The sequence below is a fragment of the Lycium barbarum genome, chromosome 10 (genome assembly GCF_019175385.1).
Source record: "Lycium barbarum isolate Lr01 chromosome 10, ASM1917538v2, whole genome shotgun sequence".
Lineage (NCBI taxonomy): Eukaryota > Viridiplantae > Streptophyta > Magnoliopsida > Solanales > Solanaceae > Lycium > Lycium barbarum.
The window spans coordinates 91,562,188-91,589,535 of NC_083346.1; the positions used below are offsets into that span (position 1 = coordinate 91,562,188).

General features: G+C 36.5%; 2 long non-coding RNA genes across 2 annotated transcripts; both read right to left on the reverse strand.

Moving 5' to 3' along the window:
• Positions 1–5,480: 5,480 nt before the first annotated feature.
• On the reverse strand, positions 5,481–8,769 carry LOC132615787 (uncharacterized). The gene is made up of 2 exons (XR_009572842.1): positions 8,175–8,769; positions 5,481–5,684 (listed from the first exon to the last, which is right to left on the reverse strand). It is a non-coding gene; the product is annotated as an uncharacterized LOC132615787 (long non-coding RNA).
• Positions 8,770–17,272: 8,503 nt separating this feature from the next.
• On the reverse strand, positions 17,273–23,845 carry LOC132615738 (uncharacterized). Its single transcript, XR_009572814.1, has 5 exons — positions 23,669–23,845; positions 23,448–23,566; positions 18,030–18,129; positions 17,745–17,841; positions 17,273–17,602 (listed from the first exon to the last, which is right to left on the reverse strand). It is a non-coding gene; the product is annotated as an uncharacterized LOC132615738 (long non-coding RNA).
• Positions 23,846–27,348: the final 3,503 nt, after the last annotated feature.

Genomic DNA, 27,348 nt, shown 5'->3' on the forward strand with positions numbered 1-27,348 from the left:
ATATCGACCTTGCACTTCGAATCATGATAAGTCTAAGGTGTTGTGAAAGTTGATGGAGTATTGAGAAATCGTAATGATTCTAGAAAGGTGTTGGATGAGTCGTGATTTTTATACTCGAGGGGTTAAACACAGGTGATAAGAATGTTTTAGAATGGAACGTATGTTTATAGCCTTCTACTTGTAAATGTGGCGCGCAACACACCCATAAATAGGACTCTACTTGACACGATGCGAATTCTAAAGAAATTGCCCCAGTGTCGAATTATGGAGACACTGGATATAGAAAAGGATACAAGATTTTGAAAGAGTTGATTGAGTAGAGTTTTAGGATATAAAAGAAAAATTGGATAATCTATATATCACGTGTTTGTGAACGTAAGCAGAGTTGAGTTCGAGAGTAGATCCGTGACCATTGCTTGTGAGTTTGATATTCCTCTTCAGCAAATTTGCCCCAATTCACTGCATAAGATAAAGTTCCACGTTGTGTTACGCCTCGCGTAGATTGTATTTCCTGTCAAAACTTAAAGTAAATAATTAGCAAATGGAGTACATAAAGTATAATATAATGAAGTTGTAACAAGTCGAAATAATGTCTCTAAAATGTTGACGTGGTTTCCTCAACAAACGATGTGTTGTAATGTCTCAAGCAAAATTTACCTGAAATTCATGCTAAAATCATTAGTAAAGTTTGGGGTAAAGTTGAAAGTGTAAAATTCATAAAGAGTGTAAAAATGATAATAATTATAAGTGTGAGAATGAGGATGAAGCCGTGTGGCTTAATATTGTATCTGGTTGTCTTCAGGGACTTGAATGATGAGTGATATTTATGCAAAAGACTTAATAATCTCTCCGGTTGTCTTCAGAGACTTTAATGATAAAAAAGGACTCCAGCTGTCTTCCGGGACTCGATAATAAATGATGTCTGTAAAATTTAAGGTAAAGTCGTTAAAGTAGGTAAAGTGAATGATAAAGTAATTGATAAAGTGGAGAGTAAAGTAACAGTGTAGCTGTTTGGCTTATGCAAATGAGGCTGTATAGCCAAATGACGTCTCCAGTTGTCTTCGGGGACTTGATGATGAATGACGTCTCCGGTTGTTTTCGGGGACTCGATGGTAAATGATATGCAGATGAGGGCGTATAGCCAAATGATGTCTCTGGTTGTCTTCGGGGACTTGATGATAAAAGACGTCTTCGGTTGTTTGAGGGGACTGATGGTAAATGATGTCTGTAAAATTAAAGGTAAAGTCGTTAAAGTTGGTAAAGTGAATGATAAAGTAATTGATAAAGTAGAGAGTAAAGTAAGAGTGTAGCCATCTGGCTTATGAAAATGAGGTTGTATAGCCATATGATGTCTCTGGTTGTCTTCGGGGACTTAATGATGATTCCCAAATATCCTATTGAAGGCGGATGAGCCTAAATGTCATATTAAAGGCGGACAATCCTAACTTCTATAGTTGTCCTCAGAGTGTGACGTTGATTTCTACAAAATTTAAGGTGAATTCATTAAAGTAGTTAAAATGAATAATAAAAGTAAATAATAAAATGGAGAGTAAAGTAAGAGTCAATTCCCTCGGCTAATGATGTTGACGAGATCGTGACAAGCCAAATTAATGACGTCTTCGATCTTCGACATATAATCTTGATGTTAATTCGCCTTTGATCTCGACAACCTGCAAAAAATAGGTGTATTTGTTAATAAAGTCATAAAGTTGTTTTGGTCAAAAATAAAATTAAAGATAAAGTTAGAAATAAAGTCGTTTGGCTTTTAACGCGAGGCCATGACGAGCCAAATGGCGTTTTTCGGCCATGATTGATAGACTTGACTGTTGATCTCGCAGTCTTTTATTCCTGCACTCAAAGAAAAATTCTTAGTTTGGGAGGGGGGAGTAGATTCGTGTTGACTCGAAGCTTGACGTTGTTGGCACTTCGTTCGTCTTGTTTGTTTGGACCTTGTGATCTTCGTTCCAGCCTCGGTAGATGAATAGTAGTGAAAACAATTGAAAGAAAATGTATCATTTGAAAGATATATATGTAAGTATATGTATATAAGGAAAGATATATATGTAAATATATGTATATAAGTTGTAAAAATTTCTGCCAACTTTTAGATTGTGACACTTCCGGAACAATTGAAACGTCTTGTCTATAATACTTCCTGTCTGGTAGCCTTAATCTTGTCCATGTCCAACCATTCTCTTGTCTATATCTTTCAAAATCTGCCCCAGTTTTGACTTTGGGAGGGTACACTAAACTTGTGTTGTGGTGTGACCGAACCTTATATAAGTTGCCTACGTATCCCGCCAAGGGAATCAGGTCAGAACGTAGTTCATAAGGTACATAAAAATGATTTAAAAATTTTCTAATAAAGGGACCGAACCCGATGTGGATTGCCTACGTATCCTACCAAGGGAATCAGGTCAGCGTAGTTCATAATTACCTTAAGGAGAAGGTTACAAACTAAGCAATCTAATCTAATGTCATCCTTTGATTTTTCTTGAATTGATAGCCTTCGTGCTTGTGTCATCATCCATTGGTTATTTCAATTTCCTCCTAGTGGAATCTTGTCTTGTCCTCAAAATTCTCCGTTGTTTTCTCAAGATGTATGTTGTCTTCCCGTCCTTTAGAATTATGTTCGGCACATAAACATTATTCATTCATTTTATCATATGTCACAATCATAAAATTGGCAGATTCGATAATTTATATACTAAATAAAATAAAAAAATAAAAATAATAGACAGTTAAGGAAAATACGAAATGCATTCATAGATTTTGCAATTAAGCTTCCAAAAGATGAGGCAAAGCAATAAAAGTTTTGGGCACGATTCAGGCCTCAATTTTTAAAATCGTGTTATTTCAAAAGTTCACTACATGTTCAATCTACCAAGACTCCCAGCAAACCAAGGATGGAGTACAAGTCCAATTCTTCAAAGTCTATCCTGGTTCGGCACCCCAGATGATCGGTGTCTTGGTGTTGTGAGTAGTTGTAGAAGTAACCTTCATTGGTGCTTGTCTTTGGACTGTATCCACGGGAGCGACAAAGGTTGATAACGGGCCCTTTTCCACCTTTCCAATTGGCATAATGGTTCCTTTCAAATCCCTATCTTCCTCAACAGTTATCATGTTCACATTGGCATTTTCATGAGTAGGTAAAGGGTTGTTGTCCATATTGGGCTGAGCTCCAGTAAGTTGGATCGCTCTTTCCTTAATCAAGGCTTCGATTTTGTTTTTGAGACCATAGCAATCCTCAGTATCGTGCCCAGCAACTCCAGAATGATATGCACAACGCTTGGAACCATCAAACCATCTCGGAATAGGATTGGGAATTTTTCCTTCAATTGGTTGTATCACGCCTGCTGCTTTCAGTCTTTCAAATAATTGAGCCAAGGGTTCAGCGAATCGAGTGTAGTTACGGGTATTTTTTTATTTCAGGGTTTAAACGGGCTTTAGGTGTAGCATGTGGTCGATTTTGGTAAGTTGGAGCTTGAACGGATTTATATGGACGTGGGTTTTGGTAGGGAGGTGCTCGGGGTTGGTAGTAGTTTGCTTGGGCGTTGTAGACAGGGTAAGGAGTTAATGGATCTTGGTAGGGTTCAACATATTAGTAAGGGTAGAAAGGTTGTTGTGGATGGTTAAGGTATGTAATGGCTTGGCCTGGCTTACGTCCTTGGATATTCAGGACTGCAGCTACATTTTTTTTTTCTTTTTAGTCCCGCTAATAGAACCAAATTGAATAGCTTTTCTTGCAGCTTGCAAGGCAGTGAGATCCTGAATTTTTCCCGATTTGATTCCTTCTTCTAAGGCTTCTCCCATTCTGACAACTTCTGCAAACTTTTGTCCCATCATGCCTATCATTTTCTCATAGTATATGCCAGTTTGGCATTCAATGAAGGTAGCAGTCATTTCTCTATCGTTCATCGGGGGTTGAACCCTGGCTGCTTCTGACCTCCAATGTAGCGCATACTCACGAAACGACTCCGTTGACTTCTTGGTTACCTTAGTCATATAGACTCTATCTGGTGTGATATCAGTATTGAAACTGAATCGGTCCATGAAGTCTTGTGCCATATCACTCCAACCACGCCATTTACGGACATCTTGTTGCGTATACCAAGTAAGAGCCTCACCAGATAAGCTTCTTATGAATAGCTTCATCCTTATATTCTGATCTCTACCTACTCCAACCAGTTTGTCACAGTAAGCCCTTAAATGCGTATGAGGGTCGCGTGTTCCATTAAATGTATCAAATTTACGCGGCTTGTAGCCTACGGGCAAATCAACGTCGGGCTGAACACACAGATCTTCATACTCTACACTCTTGCTTCCCCTAGCAACTTGAAGGTTTCTCATTGCTTCTTTGAGACTGTGGATCTCTTTTAACAATATATCATCCACCCTTGCTTTTGCATCCTTTTCCATTTCCTCATATTGATCCATCTCGGGTTGGAACCTGACCGTTACTGAGTTGGTAAAGGCTTGTGTTTCCGCTGCATATACCGGAGGAACATATTGCGCATTAGGAGTGACAAAATGTGCCCCTTGTATATGCTGGGTTGGATAAGTTTGGACGGTGGGAGTGTTTTGGATTGGAGGTGGTGTGTTATAAGTGGTATTTATAGGTAGTTGGTTTGGTGGGTTTAGAGAAGTAGTTGCAAGTGGTGGATTAGTGCTAGTGGATAAAGGAACATAAGTAGTGTGAACTAGCGATTGACTTGATGGGTTGACGGGTGGTGGATTATGAGTAGTATAGGTAGTGTAGGTGGGTGGTTGACTTTGGAGAGGAGTATAGACGGATGATGGATTTGGTGGATTTGCGGGGGTGATTGGAGGTAAGTTGTTGTCAATAGGTGCATTATTTTGTGAAGGGAAATGTTCAGGAACTGGAGATTCAAGTGATGGAAAACAAGGTGGGTTTGGTGTGACATTTCTAGGTTCAGGAGGTGGACTTTGGAGTGTGATGGACAAATTGGTCAAGTCCCTAACCCGATTCAGTTCTCCACGTAGATCCTCAATTTCTTGAGTCAGACGGGCGATATGTTCATCATGTTGAATAGTAGTTCTATGTTCGGAAGTCTCGGGAGGATCACTAGAGATCACGATGTTTTCTAAACCAGTTGAAATAGATGCGGTTGGATTAGATATAGTAGTTCTCCTTCCTTGGACAATCCAACTACGTCGAGGTAATGCTGACGTCTTTGACCTTGTGAAGTAAGGATGGTCGGCCAACTCGAATGTCAACACGAATCAACTCTCTTGGGAATATATATAAAAAAAAGGAAGAAACATAAAATGCAAATGATATTAGTCTCATATTAAAATATCTAAATAAAGTCATGATCACGTCGAGTTAAATAAGACATGTAGCAAATAATTCATCAAACGCGTCCTAATATGCATGTGACCTCTTTGTGCCCGAGATAGGCCTAACGTTTGTTTGAAGTGTAAAATGTGACATAATATGTCATTCCACTGCTCTTGGCTAATTAAACAAATTCTATTTCCCAAAATATAGTACAAAAGTAATGTAATATTTATTACATATCGAATGAATACAATATAAAGTACTTCTTGATCTAAGTCAAGTAAATACAGTTTGTCATGTCTAAATGTCTGGCTCCATTTTGTGATGTCCTTGGTTCTCGTCAATTGTTGATCACAGACGTACTCCAATGTAAAATCCATACCTGTCATAGAAACGTTAGTCATTCCCTCCCTCATAAAGTTTAATTAGTTAGAGCAAATGGTCAATATTTAGGCACAATTATCCTTCAAACATGCACATAAAGTATTATTAGTATCACTTGGGGTCGTGGACCCACTTGGACGTTTGGGTAAAGTCATCTAATGGGCTTAATACACCAAGGGTATTAAACCTCCTAGGTCATGAAATGTATGATCCTAATAAAAGGTGTTGGTTTAACTCTACTCTAGGTTGACTAAGAATGGGTTCACTAGACGCAAGGTTCCCGAGCGGACAACTCGAGTGAGAAGGCTACGCGGTCATACGGAAAATCCGGACACCCCGCGCATATGCCAACTCTCCTAAAATTTGGGATTTTGAAAGAAATTTGCGGGTGCGCAAAACACACCTCGCGTGTACGTGTGATAATGTGAATTTCCAGATGTGGAGAGAAGTGATACGAGATGATAGTTTATATCAAAACAGTAACACTTAAGCAGTTTATATCAAACAAACAATTAATAGCATGTAAAAACAGTTAACAACAAATAAATTAATTAAAGCAAGCACACAAAGCCTATTTAAACTAAATCTGTTATGGTTAGAACCTAAGTATGTCCTCAGCAGAGTCGCCAAGCTGTTATACCCTATTTGAACCGGAGTCAAAATGGTTTATAACATTTCGGTAATTCCGGGTTTAATTACAGTTAAGGAGTCGCCACCTAATTATTGTGGTGAATTAGGACACCTAAAGTTAATAAAGTGATTTTCCAAAGTTAACTCTGTTTTAAAGCCTACTAACTTAAGATTCTAGGTAAGAGTTCTATTAATCTAAAGGGAAGGAATTAAACACCCTTTAAGATCCATTAAAAATGGTTAACCGTCCGGACTTAATTATTTAATTAAGGCTAGTAAAAAAATGATTTTCGCGGTTGTCACTTATTAAAAAAGGGGTATTAAGGATACAAATAAATGACAGAATAATACATTAACTTAAGAAGTTATCCAGATCATTTTTTTAAAGTAAAATAGCTACTCTTTTTTATGCTCTCGTAGAAAATTGATTAAAAATAGACTAAAGAATAAAGAGGTAATGTTTGAACTTGGAAAGTAAGAAATAGTGGATCTGACCAAACTGATTCACATCAAAACTTAAAAGGAAAGAAAATATTTTTAGGTAAAGAAACCAAATACGGCTTTGAAAAGTTTCAAACTTTTAGCTTATAGCTCCTTTTTGGCATAGAAAAAACAGTGTAAGATATTCCTTTTCGAAAACCTCGGGATAATAGAAGGGAAACTTTAAACCTCGTTATTTTAGAAACATCCATTCCCACTCCAAATTAGATATGGATTTAAAAACTTTATATCTAAATACTATGTTCCATGTGATAGAATGAGTAGAAACTTTGTAAACTTAGGTGTGATGATGCTATGTGACAAATAACTTGATTAATAACTAATGTTTTCATATGTGTCTAGATCAAAGATCTAACTAACTTCAGAATGCTTCAAACTTTAAACAAGTCACCAGAACAAACAATCAAGTATTCGTGGTAACAGCTAAAAAAAGTAATTAAGTATAATATCCATAATAAGTAACTAAAGGAAAAGTATAGCCAAATGTTTTTCATTTCCTCTCGCTTCTCTTCGGGTTTTTGTTTGTATGAGTTTCGAGAGAGAGCGAGAGATAGGAGTGATTGAAGATGTAGATGCATGTTTCAGATCTCGGGGGGTGATGTCGAGTCTTAAAGTAAGACTCTTCGACTCCGGTGTTTCCATGAAAAAGAAAAGAAAAGGAGATAGAAGGGAACATATGCTTCTTAACGAATATTAAAATTAGAGGGTAAGTACACAATTTGCAAACTCAGACCGAAACAAATATTTACAAATGTCACGGTAACCAGAATCATAAAAGTCTAATTCTTTGTTAACAAAAGGGTCCTTAAGTTTTGATTCTACTCTAAACAACTTTAAACTTATAATATTCATTGTGAACTAATAAGGACTTTCACTTCAGGTCATAAGATCTATAGTGTGATATCCGATGATGTACTCAAGTTAACTAATTTAAAATAGAATGAAATACACTACACGGAACCCATGGATATTTCATTTAACACATAATCTAATACATAATTTCTAACAGTGAAAATCTCCTACCAATATGATTTTTAACACATGGAAAAAACTAAAACATGTTGTCCGTGAACAACATTCAACTTTTAGTGACTAGAGGAAGAAACTTCCAGCATGATTCTTTAACGCATTAGACTCCAATCAAGAATATGATCCAAAATAGGTGTATGTTAGACATAGAACACCAAGGAACCTGTATCTATTTTATTCAGTGCTACAATTTCCGGAGATTCAAGACCATAGATGAAACACATTATAACAACTGCAAAATTTAACTACAATAGGGCCTTAAAACATAGTTATTCTTAATAAAAATAGAGCATTTAACAGAGACAACCCAAAATAGCGATGGATTTACCTCTTGTGGGTGCAGTGAACTAGGACGTCGGGGTCTCGAATCTACTCTCTTGTTATGAACAGGTTCGAAACTAGAGTCGGATCAGTTCGAGTACTTTTGGGGTGGATAAAATTCACCTAGAAAGAAAAGAAAGCCTTGGAAGATGAAGAGAGTATTTTCAATGTGTCAAGGCGGCTCAAAATTCCTTCCCCCTTTGCTGAAGATATAAGTTAATATTTATAGGAGCAAAAGACTAGGGTTTGTGGATTCTTGAGCGGGAAATCAAAAATAGAGTTTCAAAATAGCCATTTGTCTTTAGTAGTTGGTCATGGCAGAAGTAGCAGCAAGCAAGGATGAAAAGTTTCACCTTTCCTTTGTCTGCATGTGGGATTTCAAGGATTCTTGTGATTTTTGCACAGATACTCTTTAATGACCTTTGACTTTTGATGAGAGAGTTAAAGAGGAAAGAGAGAGGATTCAAACTTTTACACCAAAATGGAGAAACAATCTTCTGAAAGGGCTAAGAAGAGTTGGACTGTTGTCCAAAAGAAGAATGGGAACAGAGAAAAGGTGCGGCTGCTGTTCTTGAATTAGGTTTAGGAAATATGATAGAAGATATTATGGGCTGGTCTCCAATATTGATGATTAATTAACTAAGTGGGCTGAATATAATTAACGGGACCTGGACCTTATTTAGGCTACCACAAGGCCGGATTTTATGGTCTTTCTTTCTTCAAATTAATTTACTTTGAGCTTCTTTATAGTTTATAATAACAACTCGGGAAATATATGGAATAATCATGCAATTAATAATTAATAATAATAAGCTATAATTCAATAATACTAAGTTACTAATAATAGCAAAACTAAAAATATATAGGCAATGTAATAATAGAGTAAGAAATATTATCTATCTTAACTTTATGATTAATAAGTAGTAAATAGATAGTAATGTGAGGGTAATATTAAAATAGTAATAATGAAGTAACGATACTCTAAATAATTGCAGTAATAGTAATAACGTAGTAGTGAATAGAAAGTATTTAGTTTATCAATAAAATTAGAAGCCCAGGAAAATAAATTGGAATAAATGAGGGACAAAATTGGGTGTCAACAATACACACATAAAAAAAAAGACATTAGTAATGAAAATGGTAAGAAAGACCAATTGCAATATAGACTGGGGAACACTTTAGGACTCACAAAGCATCAACTGTAAGCTGAAGTTTTGTGTTGAACACACACACAAAGGAAATTTGGCATATAACTAGAAGTTTCTCTTCCTCCACCCTCACACACACACAAAAGACATTAATATTTCTCTACCATCTGCTATTAATTTTGGTCAAAATAATTGATTCTATATTTTTTTTTTTTTGATTAATAAAGACTTTTTACCAAAGTAAGAAAATTTACAGCTCAAGAAACAAGAAAGTAATACATGGAAAACTGGCTGGTCTGGACATATTGCTCCAAGACCAGGGGGCACATTAGCTGCTATAGGCCATGCCTTCTAACTACATTATCATGTTACTTCTACACAGGATACTTATTAAACTGAGCTACATATAATGCTAACTTGGGGAACATGTTGGCTCTGAAGAAAGTTTCTTGGATAATTCTTTTGAGTATAACTTCTTCGGTTCTTTTCTGAAACAACCTATGGTTCCTCCCTTTCCATACATAATAAACTGTTGCTGCCAAAGAGATCTTATAGATTTGTGCACCTCTGCTTTTACCTTTGCCGTGCCTCACCCAGTGGCGGATCCAGAATTTTCACTCAGGGGGTTCAAAAAAACAACAAAAGCTAAATATAAAAAATAATGCTGTCAATCCGATCAAACCTAGGACGCAATGATAATTTTGAACGCCCTGGACCGCTTGAGCTAACCTTTGGCATTTATTCAGGGTGCTCAAAAGTTAATATATGTACATAAACACAGAAAATCTACCCTATATATGCACTGTAATTTTTTGCCGAGGGTGTTCCTCTAAATCCACCCCTGGCCTCACCACCCATGTCAACTCTTCCCGCCATCCAAAACTTTTTCTTTGAAACTAGGACTCTATTCCAACTATTGCCAGCCACTCTACGCTGAAAAAACAAATTTTGTATGGATTTGTCCTCCAACATGCATAATGGACACACAGTATCCATGCCCCATTTAATCAGCCCGTCTCTAGTTAGCATTCAACCATGTGCTGTTACTCCTAGTTGGAATATCCATTTCTCAGCTCCTTTATTTGCGCATACAAATTTTACTCCATGGCACCTTCTGACTAAGCCCTTGAATAGCTTGATAGACTTTTTTGATTGAGAAATGGTTCATTTGCTGCACCTCATCCATATTGTAGCCTGCTTCCTCAAAGTAGTGTTTAGCTCTAAGAATTTGCTGGATCATCCAAGAGGTAGTCTTGGCAATGGTATCCCAGGCAGTGCCATTCTTTATATAGTATGTATGGGCCCACATAACCCAAAGTTTATCTTTTTTCGTACAAAGGTTCCACAATAGTTTGCAAACTGTAGCTTTGTTCCAATTGGCTATGTTGATAATGTTCAATCCCCCCGCTGAGACAGGAGCATATGTTCTGTCCCATGCTAATAGTGCCTTCTTTGGTAATTCAGCCTTTCCAGTCCGCAGGAATCTTTCACATATGACCTCAATGAATTGGATAATCTTCTTAGGGAGTACAAACACTAGTCCGCAAAAAGTTTGAATTGCAAATAGCACACTCTTGATCATCCACCCTCCCTGCATATGATAAGAATTTTGTTGTCCAAGAGCTAACTCTACTAACCATCTTCTCAATTAGTGGTTCACACTGGACAACAAAAAATCTTTTGGACCTTAGAGTTACTCCCAAATATCTTAATGGGAGCTCATCTTTAACATAGCCCACGATGGAAAGTATTTTTCCTGGATTATTCTCTCAACTCCACCTTAGTATACTGAGCTTTTGGTGGTATTTGCAACGAATCCTAAGCTTCGGAGAAGAGTTGGAATCTGTCATGCAAGCAAGTGACAAATTGTACATCCCTTCTGCAAAACAATAAAAGATTATCAAGAAAACCTAGTTGCACCAAGTTCAACTTAGCACACCAAGGGCCTACTTAGGTATTCCATAGCTATGACAAATAAGAAAGGAGACATAGGATCTCCTTGTCTAAGCCCTTTCCTGTCTTGAAATGGGGTAGTAGGTTGTCCATTCAAAGTGACTGAGTAAGACATAGTACTAAGGCAAGCCATTATCCACTTGATAAATATCTCAGGGAGCCCAAATAATTTCAATACTTGCTCAACATATATCCATTCATCAGAGTCATATGCTTTCTGCGTATCTAACTTGATCATGCACTTGGGGGATATTCTCTTCCTTGCATAACCTTTTACTAGCTCGTGGCTCATGATAATCTTGTCTCCAATCAATCTACCAGGAACAAATGCATTTTGACAATTATCAATAACATCAGGCATCACAGATTGCATCCTTGCAGTCAACTCTTTGGAGATAATCTTATAGAACATGGTGCAGCAGGAAATAGGCCTAAAATCCCTTATGGGGGAAGGATTCTTCACCTTAGGGGTTAAGGTAATGGTGGTACAATTAATAGCTCTACACATACTAGCAGTATCAAAGAAATCCAATACAGCTTTGGTAACATCCTCTCCAATAACAGACCAAGTCCTTTTGAAAAATAAAGCATTAAATCCGTCACAGCCTGGTGCTTTACTATCGTCTATGTCTAGCATTTCTCTCTTAATCTCCTCCTTAGTAACTGGGTGAATGAGGTGTAATTGTTGTGCTCTATTCAAAACATAACCCCTCTTCATAATCTCAGGTTGAACAACAGGTAATTCAGCTGCTAAGGTCCCTAATAGTTGCTTATATAAACTCAAAACCACTTGTGCTATGTCTTCAGGTGTTTGCAGCAGTTCTCCATCCCCATTGAATAAACTTCTTATGAGATTATGACACTATCTGTCTTTCAAACATGCATGGAAATAGGAGGTATTTGCATCCTCGAGCTTAAACCATTGTACTTCAGATTGTTGTTTAACAATGCTTTCCTCCACCTGTAGCTACTTCTCCGGGTTCTGTCTTAGTTCCTTTTCCCTTTGCACAAGTATCTGGCGCTGGGAAGGTAATCTCATTATGCCTTGCAATCCCAGTAACTCCTCGAAATTTTGGATTGTCAATTCCACTCCACCATATTCCTTCGGATCTAGAATTTTCATAACAAGCTTCACCTCTTGAACTTCATCCAGACCCCATTCATGGTTGTATTATGCAGGGAGGCTCTCCAACAATCAGTAACAACCTGCATAAATTTATGATGATCTGCCTGGTAATTGTAGAACCTGAATGGTCTTCTGAAGTTGAGGAGTGGTTCGTCCATCTTGAGGCACATAGGGCAATGGTCTGAAAACATAAGATCCTTGACAAGTCCAGGTATGGCCATTTCTACATCCAACTCGCATTAACAATCATCCAATCAATCCTGCGGTGTATAGTATTGTTAGTCCATGTATTTTGTCTTTCAATGGTTTTGAGCTCCACCATGCCAGTATCTTGAAGAAACTCTTTAGTCTTACTAACGGCAAATTGAAGGAAGAGACTAGAAGTTTTTTTAATAAATAGAAGATCTGAAAGTCTTGATTTTTGGTAACTTCAAATTTAGACATCTTTACTCGATGAAGTTTGAAATTGTGATACAATTAGTTGTAACAAGAGGGACATATGCACCCTTTTCTAAATTGTGGTGACGTGCAAGAGGGTACTATATTAGTATTTATGTTTTTGATTCATCTTGAAAACGCTAACTATTAAATGTTCAGTGGGAATAATTAGTGTTTTGTGTCTGGCAACTAAATCATCATATTCCTTAATGTAGACGAAGATTCGGAGAAATGATAATCCCACTAAGTAAAAATAAATTTGATTAAGCAAATAACAAAATTGTTGTGGTCATTTCTCAAGGAATCTTCTGGCTAATGTGAGACATTGGGTGTTAAACGACTTTGCTGCTATTAAGCATATTTGTGCTAACAAAATTAATTGTGCATCTTACACCAAGTTGAAGAAGAAGAAGAAGAATGATTTATTTATCTTGGTGATTCAAAAACTTGAGTAGTCCTTAGAAAGAAAAAGTTCTTCTTAAACTCACATTTGAAAAAAAAAAATGGAGTGAAGGCTAATTGAATATGATAAGGTTATGCCAACTAAATTAATATCTTTGTGAGCAATGGATATCGTAACCATAGTTCATTTGTGCCTACTATTTTTTAAAATAAATGACGAAAATGTTATTGATACTTACTTTTCTCATATTCATATTGCTTTCTTAAAATATTTATTGATGATGACATAGTGTGAGGAACTATACATAATCGTTTGGGTGAAGCTACATTATTAGCTTGTATTTATAAAACGGAAAAGGGCCAAATATACCCCTGTACTATCGAAAAAGGGTCAAATATACCCCTCGTTATACTTTGGGTCCAATTATACCCCTACCGTCATACTTTAGGTACAAATATATCCTTTCACCGTTAAAATTGACCAAAGTTCCACATAGCATTAATATTTTAATAAATTAAATATATGTGGCATGCCACCTCACTAACCAAACCCAATTTTACCCCTCCACTCCCTATCTTCTTCCACCCCACCTCCCCTTTACTACTGCCACCATTGAACCACTTTCACAAACTCAAATTTTCTTCCAATAATTCTACTAAAGTGGACGAATTTCGCGGAGGAAGGGGTGCAATATCGGTCTCAGCTCTTTTCCAACTCTCTGTCCAACTCAACATACGAGCAAACTCTTCACATCCTTAGGAGGCATCACCAATTGAACTCCAAAAATGTTTGAAAAACATTATCCGAATCTACCAGGACCAACCACGGTGTTGTAATAGTAGTAGTAGTAGTAGTAGTAGTAGTAGTAGTAGGTGTTAATTGTTTCCAATGCCTTCTCACAGAAGAAACACCTAGTATATAATGAAAACCCCTCTTTTGGAGAGTGTCTGGGTAAGACAAGCATCGTTAGCAGCAATTGATCCAAAACAAGCAACTTCAGAAGGAGCTTTAGTTCTCAAAATTAACTTCCATGGCCTCCCCTCATAAATTTCATGGCAACTTGTTTTATTGGGCTTCTTAAGATTTGAACCCGAAGCCAACCCCGGACCTTAGGGGAGGCCGACCAAAATCAAGGAACATCAGAGCCTTAGGGAATAGAGGGGGAGGTGGGGCAGAACAAGATTGGGAGTGGAGGGGTAAAATTGGATTTGACTAGTGAGGTGGCATGCCACATGTATTTAATTCATTAAAATATTAATAACATGTGTAACTTTGGTCAATTTTAACGGTAGAGGGGTATATTTGTGTCTAAAGTATGACGGTAGGGGTATAATTGGACCCAAAGTATAACGAGGGGTATATTCAGCCCTTTTTTGATAGTACAGGGGTATATTTGGCCCTTTTCCGTTTAAAAAATGAAATGCTTTATGAGAAATTGGTAATACTTCTTATGAGTTGTGAAATATTATCCCCCTACCTTAAATTTTTTGAAAGTGTGGGGGTCACATTGTCTTACTAGAGATATGTCGAGAGTATTTTTCTTTTTCTTTTTTTTTTTTATTTTTTTTTTATAATATTTCACTTGATCTTGTTATTCAAAATGTTTTTTAAAATAAATATTTGAGGAGAAAAAAAAAATGATCATGAGTTTTCTACTGATCTTGTTGAAAATGAGTCCAAAATACTTTCTAATGATATTTCTTCTCTCATGCATTCTTTTGGAAAGAAGTCATTGATGGTCAAAATATTTCTAATTTTAGAAAATATGATTTAAAGGTACCACAATTATGAGATTGAATGTAGTCGATTTTCCACTGTATTAGAGGATACAGTGATGCAAACTGGATCTCTGATTCAGATGAAATAAAATCCAAAAGTGGTTATGTGTTCACCCTTGATGTGGATGTTGTGGCATGAAGATCAGTTAAATAAATAATAATATTTTTGCGGGGCGGGGCGGGTTGTAATGTTGCGGGTTAAGACAAAACGGCACCGCATCCGCATCATTGCCATCCCATTCAGGGGATCTGACTAGTTAAGTTAAAGACTAGTTAAGTTAGAGTGTTGTACTTACAAATCATGCCAAGTTTAAGAGGCTATCTAGGTATTTGACCGAGGATATATTACAATACCATTTTTTTATATTTTACAAAGTCTGATCACTTCAACATTTTTTAAGAGTCCGAACAACATAAATTACATGTAATTGCTCACAACAAGAGAATTTAGTAACATGAAAAAAAAGAAAAAGACAAATGAATTGTACGACAAGTGAACTTGTTATAATAGTAAATAAATTTTCATCCCAGTGTCAGTCAGTGAATATAAGTTAAATCCAGACATAAAAATGGAAAATGTATCGATCCCATTTAACTTTTTCCAAAAAATGAAATAATAGGGACCTCATAAGTCATTTTTTACAAATCAAAAAGGGTTATTAAAATCTTGATAGAGATAAAGCACTAGTAAAGCAAGAAGATGAAAATGTATTGCATGGCTGAATAGAGAAAAAGAACTCACTAATTTGGAGGGATGAGGAGATAAGATAATCTTGAAGAACTGATCAGGTTCCATCGCTGATTGCTCTTCTTCTTTGGTACACAGTTTTGCTCTTGAAAACTAGACGGCATTGAGATTATGAGCCTGTTTGGATGGGCTTATGCCTATAAGCTGTTTGCAGCTTATAAGCTAAAAAAAATAAGTTGGGGTAGTCTAACTTATTTTTTTTGGCTTATAAGCTGTTTTCAGCTTATAAGCTGCTTTAGATAAGCTAAGTCAAATGGGCCCAATTATTTTTTTGAGCTTATTTTAAGCACAAAATGACTTTAAGCTGACCAGCCAAACACTCAAAAAAGTTGAAAACAGCTTATAAGCTAACTTATAAGCCAATCCAAACGGGCTCTATATCCCCTCATCTGCCAATGCAGTAATGATGAGTCGAGTCACAATTTATTTTTTTAATTAATCCATGACATTAAAGCTACATTCCTAAGTGGAGTCTTTTTATTTCCTAGAAAAACTAAAACCGTGAAATATAAATGTTTATTCTTTTTTTTAATTCTCTTTTCTTTTTCTTCTCCCTGTAACGTACAGGCAAGACCGGATTTAAGTAGGCTCCAAGAGGTTCAGATATGAAAAATAACACTTTATATACAAGGTTAAAACTATTTTTTTATGTATATATAATAAATGTTCTAACCCCCTTGGCTTCTTCGTGTATTTACTTCTTCATATTTTTAAATCCCCAAAGTGAAAATTCTGGCTCCGCCACTGATTAATTATTTTTACATCGATGGTTATGCTTTTTAAGGATAGGATATTATCCCATCACTAATGTTGAGCTAAAAATTGGCTTTAATGATTGAAAAAATTGGTCATTGTAAGTATATATATAACAATGGATTCATGTTCCTTAGTTATGAAATGGTCGTTAAAATTCATATTTCAGCCTGTTTATGGTGCCACAATACTGAAAATGTTGATGCAGTTCTTAGGAGGACGGGAATAACCTACCTAAAATTGAAATAAAAAACAATTCTAAGGATAATTCTGCTAAACATTTTCACAAGAGACGGATAAGTGTGTGTGTGTTGGGGGGGGGGGGGGGGGTGTTCTTATGCTATACGAGGAATCATAACCTAAAACAACTTGAATTTTTTATCACTTGTATATCATGTAGTATAATTTTTGATTTTCTTCCAAAGAAGTCGTGATTTGGAGTTAGGGAAAAACCTACAAACACTCTTTAGAGAAAAACCCTAGCCGAACAAAAACTATGCAAAACCTAGCCTTTCACCGGCCACCATGGCCAATCCGGCCGGTCGACATCCTCCTACTAGGATTGTTCCACCTGCAATCTTTTGAAACCTAATGTGAATGCTATAATACAACTGGTAACACCCAAACCAGTGCTGTATTTACATGGTGAACAACATGTGACATGAAAATCTTCGGAGGTCAAACAAGTAATCATTTAAGAGAATTTACAATATGCTATTTGGGTAGGTTTTCTTATGATATAATTGACATTAAGGAACTCAAGAAAAGCTATACCTGATCAATGTTCAATTAAAGGTCCGTGTACAATTGGATTAATTGAAGATAAACATATATTGATTTAGCACACTTTGTTGGAAGATTATGTTAAGATGAATATTACATAAAAATTCATGCTAGATATTGTCAGATGCGACCATTGATTTGGTACCATTGGTTCAAGTCGGATGAAGAAACATCAATAGCAGTAGCATGGGTAAGTTTCCCTTAATTGTCTCCAAACTTCTCTGCAAGGGATGCTATTTTTTCAATGGCATCAGTAGTAGGAAGGCCCTTGACAATTGATTTGACCACTGCAAACAGGGAAAGACCTAGTTGTGCCAAGGTAAAGGTGAAAGTAGATTTATTATCAAAACATCCACAAAGGATCCATATATCAGAGGAGGATGATGAGACAGGCAAACTGCAATTAAAGCGCATCAAAAGTGGTGGGAAATATCAGAGGAGGATCACCTTTCCAAATATTGCAAAACATTGCAAGTTACAAGGCCATAGAGAAGATGAGTACAGAGCTTTGAATCCAGAGTTAGAAAAGCAATATAGGGAAAAACTGAAAAAAGAAAGTAGTGAGATGAAGAACATAAATCAGATGGGTACCGCTGCAAATCAAAGAAGAACTTTAAGTAGTGGAAAAGTGGTGGGAAATATACAAGCCAAGCAGGAGTGGATGAAAAGAAGGAAAAATAAATACATCAAGGAAAAAAGTGAAGTAATACAGAGAGAAGTAGATGATCATACTAGTCAGGAGCTAGAAATACAGTCCATACACGAAATGCGTTTGCCATCCTGGGTGCTGAAGACAACACTGATAAGAAGGATGAGAGTAATAATGCTAGATCTGCAAAAAGAAAGGAGATACAAAGGGAGGAGAAGAATGGGGAGAAGCAAGTTAGCAACAATAGAAAGAACTTTGACAGAAGTGAATCATCAAGTAGTCAAGTAGATAAAGTGGAGGTATCAAACAAAGAACGGAGAACAGCTCAGTCAAGTTTAATGTAAACAATGAGAACAACCCATCCAAAAATAAGTCAATGGTGGAAATAGAAGATAGATGCAGCAACAATTCAGTTCAAGAAGCAAACAAAGAAGAAAAAAATAAAGCATACAATGACACTGAGTTACAGAACAACCAGCAATCCAAAGATACAACTGTAAAGACACTCAAGGAGACACAAGTTGATGAAGAAGATATGCAGCACCAAGGGAATTAAAATGGATCTCATCAATGCAGAAACAACAAGCTGATATGGGAAACACTCAGGAGAAGCAAGTAGAAACAGATGATCAAAGAGGAAAAGGAGGTACTACTGTAGTCCCAAACAAGGAAGTAGCTCAACAGCAGAAGCAGATATACAAAGAGAAAAAAGAGTCAATACAGGAGATCAAAGCAATGAGACAGATACATGTCCTACCAACAAAAAGAAAGCATTACAAGTGGTCAGCACAGATCCGAACACAGGACAACTAGTTCCTACTGAAGAAAGAACTCAAGAGAAGGTACTAGGGAAAACAGGGGCAAAGGATCTAGATGTTCAGTCAATAGATCAAAATTTGAAGGCAACGGTCAAAGTTGGAGATCTATCATCGAAAGAAAGGCGTAAGAAGGGGCAAAAAGAAAAACATGAGGGATACTAGTGCTCCCCCAGCAGCTCAAACAAGAACTATTAATAAATCTAATAATCTATGATGAATGCTCACATGGAACATTAGATCTGTTAATACAATGGAAGCTTTACAAGATTGATAAAAATGCATCAAAAGTATCAGTTTGGTTTTATAGGATTGCTGGAACCTTTTCAGAATGCTAACAAAATTGAAACATACATGAGGAGAATTGGATTACAAACTGATGTAGTAAACATATCTGGAAAGATCTAGGCTTTTGGATGAAATGTTTGAAGTAAATATAATTATAGATCATCCACAACAATTAACTCTCAAGTTGAAAACGCTGGGCAATCAGGAAGAAATGGTGGTAACATTGATCTACGCAAAATGCACTCAAGTAGAAAGGAGGGAATTATGGGAATCTTTGGAAGATATGGCTACAATAATGGTTCAACCATGGATGATAGGGATTTCAATGTTATTACTTCAGATGAGGAGAAATATGGGGGGTTAACTATAACAATAAATGAAATACAATATTTTAGAGGATGTACTCAAAACTGTGGAGTGTTAAACTTGGGTTTCAAATGAAGCAAATACACATGGTGGAATGGACAAAGTGGGGAGGATTGCATTTTTAAAAGTTTGGATAGATGTTTGGGCAATCAAGCATTACAAAATAGATATCCTGGTATAGATATCACACATTTAATCAGAACATGTTCTGATCATGCTTTATTATTGATATCTTACTTAGGGGAATCTGTGCCAGTTAAGAAACCTTTTAAAATTCTCAATTTATAGGTGAAACATGAGGCCTTCTTGGACATAGTTGGAGCACAATGGATAACAGACTTCACGGCAAATCCTTTCATCATTTTCCATCACAAAATGAAAAAGGTGAAAGTTGTCTTAATACAGTGGAGCAAAGATACTTTGGAAACATATTTCAAGAGATAGAGACATTTGAGGATATGATTAAAGTACATGAAATTCAGTTTGAGTTGCAACCTACACCAGAAAAAAGAGAGAGGTTTACATAGAGTGCAAGCAGACTTGAATTGATACTTACATTTGGAAGAGGAGTTTTGGAAGCAGAAGGCTGGAATGCGATGGTTCCAGGTTGGGGAAAGAAACACAAAATCTTTCCATACATATGTGCAAGGAAGAAGAAAAAGACTATAACTGAAAAGAATTCAAGACCACAATGGAAACTGGGTAGAAACAAATGAAAAGATATTTGAAGAAGCTATCAAATTCTACAGGGAGCAGTTCACTAAAGAAGAGAATCCTAATGATTTTGAAATATCGGATCATGTGCCAAGGATGATAACATAGGAACAGAATAACTTTTGCTGATATGCCAACCAAAGAAGAGGTAAAAAAGGTGGTTTTCAGTCTAAATAGAGAAAGCATAGGAGGACCAGATGGTTTCACTGGCTTGTTTTACCAAACATGCTGGGAAATCATAGCAAAAGATGTCACTAACATGGTAAGAGCCTTTATCTATGGTGCTGAGCTCCTTAAATTCTTTACACATACTAACTTGGTCTTATTACTAAAGAAAGATGTGATCAGTACATTTTCAAATATGAGACCAATTATTTTGAGTAATTTTGTGAACAAAATTTTCTCAAGATTAATTCGTGAAAGACTGGTGGATGGGTTATCAGATATTATTTCACTAAACCAAGCTGGTTTTGTGAAAGGGAGGAGTATAGTTGAGAATGTATTGCCCACCCAAGAGATTATTTCAGATATAAGACTGAGAACTAAGACAGCCAATGTAGTTATGAAACTAGATATGGCTAAAGCATATGGCATGGTATCTTGGTTATTCCTAACCAAGGTGTTGAGGAAATTGGGGTTTTTAGAAAGATTAATAGATATGGTTTTCAGAATTATCAGCAATAATTGGTATTCAGTCTTGATTAATGGGCAATAACAAAGTTTCTTTCAATCTTCAAGGAGAGTAAAGCAATGTGATCGCTTATCCCCTACTCTATTTATTCTAACTGCTGAAGTGCTGACAAGGAACCTAAATGCATTACATCAAGTGCCACAGTTCAAGGGGTTTGAGATGCCTAAGTGGAGTCCTAAGGTGAATCATCTAGCCTATGTTGATGACATAATTATTTTCTCCTCAGCAGATGTTTTTTCATTACAGTTAATCATGGAGATATTTAGGAAGTATGAAAAAATATCAGGCCAGAAGATTAATAGAGAGAAGAGTTCAATATACATGCATAAAAATGTTCTAGGTAATGTCAGCATTACTATGGAAATTGCTACTGATATTGCTAGAAAAGACTTTCCTTTTATCTACTTAGGGTGTCCAATCCATCATAGCAGAAGAAAGGACTTTTCAATGCTATATTAGTCAAGATAATGAACAGACTGTAGAGTTGGAAGGGCAACATGTTGTCATTTGGGGGAAGAGTTGTTCTTATTAAACATGTTTTGCAGAGTATGACAATTCATATGCTTTCAGCAGTGAATCCACCTGATTGTGTCATCAAGCAGATGTATAGGATATTTGCTCAATTTATTTTAGAGAAATAGTATTGGAGGAAAGAGTAGGCATTGGGCTTCATGGCCTCACCTATTGTGTGCCAACAAAGGAAGGGGTCTTGGTTTCAGGTCACTTCATGATGTTTCATTAGCCTTATATTATAAGTTGTGGTGGAACGTTAGAATAAAACCTTCTTTATACAGTGAATTTCTCATAAACAAATATTGTAAGAAGGAGAATGATGGTAGTACAATGGAGGTATGGTTCTCAAACTTGGAAGAAGATGTTACAAGCAAGGGATTTGATAGAATATCAAATATGGTGACAAACCAGGATGTGAAATTCTCAGTTTTAAAAAAATAAAATTAAAAAAAAAAAAAAATTGGACAGGATTGGAGGCCCTTTATTATGCAATATCTGAAGGAGGATATGATGAGAGTATACAAAATGTTCATGAATTAGTGGAGGAAGGGAGATGGAACACTAATAGACTAATAGAAATACTACTTGAGGACATTATTCAGCATGCTACAAGTACAGTAACACCTCCTATGTGGGAGAAGGGATAGACAAGTCATGGTGGTTATTGGATACTAAGGGGAGTACTCAGTAAAATCAGCCTAGGAGTTTGTGAGGTTGAGAGGTCAGCAGATGGACACATACAAATATCATTCTTTTATGGAGATATTAGAAATATAAGTTGCCATTCGATGATATTTCAGGAGAACTAAATAAAACATGGTGTCCAGATGTTGTCGTTGTTCAAATCCTAAGGAGGAGACAATTTAGCATTTGTTTACCACCTCTTTTACCGCTAAAAGGACTTGATCCTATTTTTGTTCTTTTGCAGATATTAATTTGGAGGGCCTACAACTACATCAATTGATAGTGAAATGGTGGAAAACACCAGTAACAGGGAGATTGAAACAAATCTATCAAGTAGTCCCTGCTATTATCCCCTAGAAATTGTGGAAGAGATGGAATTGCATAAAACATGGAGAGAAAAGATCAGTTGGAAGAACCCTCAGGGGTTGGCCTGGTGGTAATTGGCTTGAGCCTTGGGGTGCTCCCTTTCAAGGTCTCAAGTTCGAAACCCATTGGGTGCAAACAATTTCTGAGGGCCATCGGACTGGGGTAAAACCCTGAATTACCCGTGGTGCACTTGCGGGAAACTCCTTGCCAAGGGCCTGTGCACCCCCGGGATTAGTCGGGGCTCAAAGAGACCCGGACACCCGGTGCTTAATCAAAAAAAAAAAAAGATCAGTTGGAAGAGTCATATATCAGGTGTTTGCTACCATAACGATATTGGTTTCGATAAGGCATCCCTCAATTAGAAATGTACTTAATAGATGGGATGAATTGATACAGATGCTAGAAGGAGGAAGAGCACAGATAAAGCTGGTCACTAAAGTTCTATGGAGGCTCCCTCCATCAGGTTGGCTAATTTGCAACACTGATAAAGCTTCAAGAGGAAACCCAGGAAGAAGTACTTATGACTTTTGCTTAATGAATTCAGAAGAGGACTTAGTTCATGCACAAGTAGAGGACATAGGTAATACAACCAACACTGAAGCAGAGATAATAACAATATTAGAAGCTATGAAGTTTTGCAGAATTAGCAGCAACATGAATGTCACTTTCACACTTATTTTGAGAGAAGAGAGTCAATTAGCGGGTGCTTTGGAAAATCAAGCCCTTGGTAAGGGTTTTTTCAGTGCCAAAGCTTCCAAGAACTAGATATTTACAAGAAGAAGGTACTCAATAGTGACAAGACACAAATTCCTTATCTAAGGATCAGAACCATAAATTGATGCTGAGAGTAAATACATGCACAAGTAGAAAGCACCAACATAGCACAAGAATGAGGAACAATGGAAATCAACAACATACAAACACACAGGATCACCGGAAGAGCTAAACAAGCAAGATACAATACCACATAAACACAATACAACAAGATCTACAACAAAGAAAGGCATTTTTCACAGAATACAGGTCATACAACAGCACATTGAGGTCGGAAGTTATTTGCTTACTGGAATCAGTAGGTGGAAATCAATAAAACTTCAATGGAAGAGAGCTAGGGCACGATACATCATGGGATTCACAATGCGAAGCTTTGCACAGTTGCAACAAGAGTAAAAAAGACGAAGACCTACATCAAAAAGGGGAATTAAAAATCTTGATAGAGATAAAGCACCAGTAAAGCAAGAAGATGAAAATGCATTGCATGGATGAATAGAGAAATGGAACTTACTAATTTGAAGGGACGAGGAGATAACATAATCTTGAAGAACTTATTAGGTTCCATCGCCGATTGCTGTGCTTCTTTGGTACACACTTTTGCTCTTGGAAACTAAAAGGCATTGAGATTAAGTCCCCTCATCTACCACTGCAGTAATGATGAGTCAAGTCGCAATTAATTTTTTAATTAATCAATGACATTAGAGCTACATTCCAAAGTGGAGTCTTTTTATCTCCTAGAAAAACTAAAACGATAAATATAAATTTTTATTCTTTTTTTTTTTTTAATTTAGTTTTCCTTTATTCTTCTTGTTACGTACAGGCAGGGGCACACTTATGTAAGCTCCAGGGGTTATCCGAATCCCTCGGTGAAAAATAACATTTTATATATATAGTTAAAATTATTTTCTTACATATATAGTAGATGTTGAACCCCTTTGGTTTCTTAGTATACTTACTTCTTCATATTTTTTATCCCCCTATGTGAAAATTCTTGCTTCGCCATTGCGTACAAGCGGAGAGCTTCGCATGGTGAATCTACCTTCAAATGTGAGTGTATGGCATTAGAATTGGCTGACAATGAGGTTGAGTGGTTACGAAACCTCTTGATGAGTATTCCATTAGGAATCAAACTGACACTTATGTGTCGATCAATTGTGGTTGTTGTCAGTAAGAAAAACAATTGTGATTGTCAAGTGTAATAGACATTGCAAAAGATAAATCTTGTGACTGGAAGATTATAGAAAATATTTGTTTGAGAAACATTGTGATAAGAGCAGTTATTGTGAGATGTGATACTTTTTATAATTGTGTGAAGTCAGAGGTGAATTTGGCCGATTCACAAGACTAAAAGAAACATTGAGGGGGATGTGACTTTTGTCAATTTGAGAAGATCAACAATGATGGTAACCCAACCTATATGATTGGATATCCCATGAATTAGGTTCATATGAGTAATAACAAGTCATTAGTTGCATCAAAAGTGCACTATTAAATTATGTCTCTTTCTATGGTGTATGAATATAGTGCAATGCTGTAAGGCAAAGTGAGGCTGAGTTAAACTCTTAATCCAATTCATATACTTTATAGGTGGTGTATTGCTTTGCAGAATACACTTGATGATTGGACCTATATCACTGTGGAGTGGTGCCGCTCCTATGAAATTGTGACAGATCACTAATGAATACCAGGACACGCGCATGGCCTTTCAGCGTAAAACTTTAATAACGATAAAGATTGTACAAGCATAATGTGATAGAATAAGACTCTAGGCTTACAAAAGAATTCTTGGTTCATAGAAGTCATTAAGTTCACCAACTATTTTGTAAGCTTAATTTTTTTTTATCTAGGTCTATTTCATAGTCTACGTGACACCAGATTCGAAGCATAGTACTCATATATATTATGCGTTCATCATGGGTATAGTGAAATACATAGAAAAAATACCTCTTCTCTTTTTGTAATACTGAGTTTTCTTTAAGATAAATCTTTGTTAGATTCTGGCTCTTAGTTTTATACTAGAAAAGATTGTTGATACACGTGAAATATCCTTAAGGACAATGTCTTTGGCATGGGCTCAAGCTTTGAAGAATTTCCCACAAGTGTTCGTCATCGAGTATTTTCTATAAGATTTTCAACATTTATGTGAACATGTTTGATTGGGCAGGAGTTCAAGAATGAATAACTTTTGAAACTTGTGGTCTAAAATAAACTATAGGTATTTTTATGGCTATAAATTATATCATTAAGGGTAACCTTGTAAGTGTACGTTAAATTGTTACCAAATATAGAGATGTGTCATTCTTTTTCGGATTGACTAGAAAGAAAAGAGTCTTAAATAAATTGAGATACGGAGGGAATACATCGTTTAGTAGCCTTGGCCTTCTTTATAATCACATGTAAAGGGGTAACATAAGAAATGTTTTAACTACTGAATAATTATTGTGCTAAGGGATGATTTCTACACATCATTTGCAGTTTGCACATCATCAACAACATGACAGAATTTCCAAAGCAAACAAAAGTTAAATCATCACCAAAGACATGATACAAAACATCACATGGATGATCACGATGATTTTGTCTTGATTAGTCACAAATACATTGGAAACAACTGTTTACCTTAAAAAAAGAACAGTTGGATTTGTTTGTGGTTTAAAGGATACGTGATTTGATTTATTTTGAATAGTGAATAATAGCCTATGACAATTATAGAAATCAATTGAATAAAATCATTATTGATATGTCATGACATGTTTTGATGATTTGACAAACCTTACTCAAAGAACCAGAATACTACGAGGTATGAGTCTCAGGGGGAACAAATGAGGTATCTGGGTAAGGGATCTGGTCCTTAGGGGGAATACAAAGGATGTCGCTTTGTCATTATCAAAAAGGGGGAAATTGATAAGGAATGATATGTTTTGATGACATGACAAACCCTAAGGAACCAGATACAATTAGGTTCATCTTTCTGAACTTAGTTAACCTTATAATATCTCATATGCTGCTTGTCTAACATGCTCCTTGAAGGAGCAGATGCCTGCAGGAATTGCTCATATATGAGAGAACATATATGTTGATTTAGAAAGACAAGATGGGATCAGGTCTCCAGCCTGCTCAGCCAATAATGTAGTTGTAGAGCTACTGACAGTGTATCCAGTACTTACAACATGTTCGAAGAACAGATGAGGAATCAGGTTCCTCCAGATAAAAGTACTAGTCACTGAAGCTGAAAGTCCAAATCCACAACTGTAAAGTGAGTGGCTGAAAAGTACAATGCAGTTGTACAACAGTACCTCATCAAGGCCGACTGATTAACGGTCCAGATCTCATGAGTGGTCATCTCTACTCTCTCTTCGTGCATATAAAGACATTATCTTCCAAGAGAAGATTCATTCTTGCACAATCCGAAAATTGCTCCATCCAAAGTTCAAGTCTCCACCTTTCAAGGTGTTCCTCAAGAATAATGTCACAACAACCCGAAAGACTAGGTCTAGAACTGAAGATGTTTTAGGTCTTTAGGTTGTTGAGTCTTTGTTCGTTTGTGCTTAAATTGTAAACCTACTCTTCCATGGAAAGAAGTTGTTTATAGGTGTCTAAAAATCTCAAGGTTGTTTCCATAAGCTCTTGAGTGGTACACTAGGCTATAGTTAGCTTAGTTGTATTAGTGTGTGGCTAGAGTTAGTCACTGTGGTGAATTCTCAAAGGGTGTCTTTGAGTGGTACACTAGGCTGGGGTAAGTCTAGGTGTATTAGTGAGCTTTGCTAGGGGTAGTCAAGTGTGAGGTTTGCATAAGCGTTATTGTAAGGGTTAGGGATTATGAGAGTTATTCCTAGCTTACGATAGAGTTGTAAACTGAGTTGCTCGATTAGTGGAGTTGAAATACTACAGGGGTAGGTCGTGGTTTTTAATCCCTTAAGCAAGGAGTTTTTCACGTAAAAATCTTGTGTTAATTCTCGTACTGCATTGCATAAGGGGACTAGTACACGACCAGGTCCCTCATACTATTGGTGGACGCACAGCCTGTAACAATTGGTATCAGAATGGGTTCTTTCTAAAAGGTTAACACCTAGAGAGGATCTTCATCATGGCTAGTTTACCAAGCCTAGAGAAAGGAGAATCTAACACAAGACCACCAAGATCCAACAAAGGATATCATGGATGGTGGAAGGGCAGAAGGCATAAATTTTC